The sequence below is a fragment of the Cryptomeria japonica genome, unplaced genomic scaffold, assembly GCF_030272615.1.
Source record: "Cryptomeria japonica unplaced genomic scaffold, Sugi_1.0 HiC_scaffold_33, whole genome shotgun sequence".
In the NCBI taxonomy this organism is placed as follows: Eukaryota; Viridiplantae; Streptophyta; class Pinopsida; order Cupressales; family Cupressaceae; genus Cryptomeria; species Cryptomeria japonica.
Window position 1 is genome coordinate 723,764 of NW_026728855.1, and position 2,953 is coordinate 726,716.

The window sequence follows — 2,953 nt, forward strand, 5'->3', positions numbered from 1 at the left end:
ACGGGACACTGCACGCACACGACGCCCCCTCCAGGTGCACGCACGTAGGCCGGGCCGGGTGCACACCCGACGCCCTAGCAAGGTGCGCGCACCCGGGCAGGGCTCACACTTGGCGAACGGGGCGCACTTCGCGAGGGAGGGTGTGCACCTCGACGGGGGTGGGTGGCCGGGGTGGATTCGCACGTGGGTCGCGGTTTGCTAAGTACACACTGCGACAAGCTCATAACGGGTGCGATCATACCAGCGTTAGTGCACCGGATCCCATCAGAACTCCGCAGTTAAGCGCGCTTGGGCCGGAGTAGTACTGGGATGGGTGACCTCCCGGGAAGTCCCGGTGTTGCACCCTTTTTTAGTTTTTCGCCGGGCGTCGCAATGCTATTTGAATAAACCTTTTGCCCGTTTGCGTTCTCGTCGGGGCCGGGCCGGGCCGGGGTGCGCTGCCCGCACTACCGCGCGCGCGGGGGCGACACCGAGCGCGCACCCGAGGCGCCCCGAGCACACAGGCCACGGTGCAACCCGGGCGTTGTGCGCGCACCCCGGTGCGCCCGAGGTGCTGCGCGCGCACCCAGGTGAAATCGGTGTGCACCTCGGCCAGTGCGCGCTCGGTCGAGTCGCGCACGTTGGCCAAGGTGCACGGTGATGTTTCTTACTCTAAGGTTCCGCACCAGACGCCCGGGACAGGTGAGCGAAGCTGGGCGGGGCCGGGTGCGCGGCCGGGGCAGGTGCACGCAGCTGGAGAGAGCTTTGGAGCACACTTCGGAGCGCACCAATGATGCGCTCCATTCAAAAGTTTCCTGAAAAGGCAAAAAAAGTTGAGATTATAGAATTTCCCACTTGAGAGATTGTAAAAAAAAAAAATTTAAAATGAAGGAAACGCGGGTGCCAAGGTGTGCGCAGCCCAGCCAAGGTGTGCGCACCAAGGCGCCCACCCTGGCGAAGGTGCACGCAAGGTGCGCACCCGAGGCAAACCGGACAATTAACCCAACTTTCGACTTCGCGCGCACCTTGGAGCGCACTTCGGAGCGCTCCTTGGTGCGCACCAATCTTGGGCACCTCGGAGTGCACCATGGCGCCCACCAAGGTGCGCACCCGGGGCAAACCGAGCTCCGACTTCGTGCGCACCTTGGAGCGCACGAAAGGTGCGCACCATGGCGCCCACCAAGGTGCGCAGCCCAGCCAAGGCGTGCGCATCAAGGTGCGCACCCTGGCGAAGGTGCGCACCCGGGGCAAACCGAGCTCCGACTTCGTGCGCACCTTGGAGCGCACAAAAGGTGCGCAACCCAGCCAAGGTGTGCGCACCCCGGTCAAACCGAGCTCCGAATCGTGCGCACCAGAGGTGCACGCCATCGTGCGCACCTTGGAGCACACTTCGGAGCCCTCCTTGGTGCGTGCCGATGTTGCGCACCTCGGAGCGCACCCGGGGAAAACAATGCAATTAACCCGACTTTCGACTTCGTGGGCACCTCGGAGCGCTCTCGGGTTCGCACCTCGGAGCACACCGAGGTGCGCACCTTTGATGCGCTGCCTTCACCAATTTCCAGAAAAGGCAAGAAAACATTGAGAAGGTGTGCGCACCGAGGTGCCCACCCTGGCGAAGGTGCACGCGAGGTGCGCACCCGGGGCAAACCGGGCTCCGACTTCGTGCACGCCGCACCTTGGAGCACACTTCGGAGCGCTCCTTGGTGCGCACCAGGGCGCGCAACCCAGCCGAGGTGCCCACCCCGGCGAAGGTGCACGCGAGGTGCGCACCCGGGGCAAACCGGGCTCCGACTTCGTGCACGCCATGGTGCCCACCGCGGCGAAGGTGCACGCGAGGTGCGCACCCGGGGCAAACCGGGCTCCGACTTCGTGCACGCCGCACCTTGGAGCACACTTCGGAGCGCTCCTTGGTGCGCACCATGGTGCCCACCAGGGCGCGCAACCCCGCCGAAGGTGCACGCGAGGTGCGCACCCGGGGCAAACCGGGCTCCGACTTCGTGCACGCCGCACCTTGGAGCACACTTCGGAGCGCTCCTTGGTGCGCACCATGGTGCCCACCAGGGCGCGCAACCCCGCCGAAGGTGCACGCGAGGTGCGCACCCGGGGCAAACCGGGCTCCGACTTCGTGCACGCCATGGTGCGCACCGCGGCGAAGGTGCGCACCCGGGGCAAACCGGGCTCCGACTTCGTGCACGCCGCACCTTGGAGCACACTTCGGAGCGCTCCTTGGTGCGCACCAGGGCGCGCAACCCAGCCGAGGTGCCCACCCCGGCGAAGGTGCACGCGAGGTGCGTACCCGGGGCAAACCGGGCTCCGACTTCGTGCACGCCGCACCTTGGAGCACACTTCGGAGCGCTCCTTGGTGCGCACCATGGTGCCCACCAGGCCGCGCAACCCAGCCAAGGTGTGCGCACCAAGGTGCACGCGAGGTGCGCACCCGGGGCAAACCGGGGTCCGACTTCGTGCACGCCGCACCTTGGAGCACACATCGGGGCGCTCCCGGGTTCGCACCGGCGTTGCGCACCGTGGTGGGCACCTCGGAGCACACCAAGGTGGGCAGCGAGGTGCGCACCTTTGATGCGATGCCTTCACTAATTTCCATAAAAGGCAAAAAAAAAATGAGATTTTAAAATTTCCGTTTTGAAAGATAGTGAGAAAAAGGGAATGCTGGTGCCATCTTGAGCCCGCCCTGGTGCGCAGCCCAGCCAAGGTGTGCGCACCAAGGTGCCCACCCTGGCGAAGGTGCGCGCCCGGGCAATTAACCCAACTTCCAACTTCGCGCGCGCCAGGGTGGGAGCGCACCCAACAACCGGGCCTGGGAAGAGCCAATGCGAGAAACCCCACCAAACGCTCTGACAAAAAAAGAGGGGGCGCTCCAGTAACCCCGCTTCGGAGCGCACCCTGGGCAAACCCAGCCAAGGTGCCCACCCCGGCCAAGGTGCAGGCGAGGTGCGCACCCGGGGCAAACCGGGCT

The 2,953-nt window shown here is 65.5% G+C and overlaps 1 non-coding gene across 1 annotated transcript; it reads left to right on the forward strand.

The window, feature by feature from the left end:
• Positions 1-227: 227 nt before the first annotated feature.
• On the forward strand, positions 228-346 carry LOC131861882 (5S ribosomal RNA). Its single transcript, XR_009360912.1, has one exon. It is a non-coding gene; the product is annotated as a 5S ribosomal RNA (ribosomal RNA).
• The last annotated feature ends 2,607 nt before the right edge of the window (positions 347-2,953 follow it).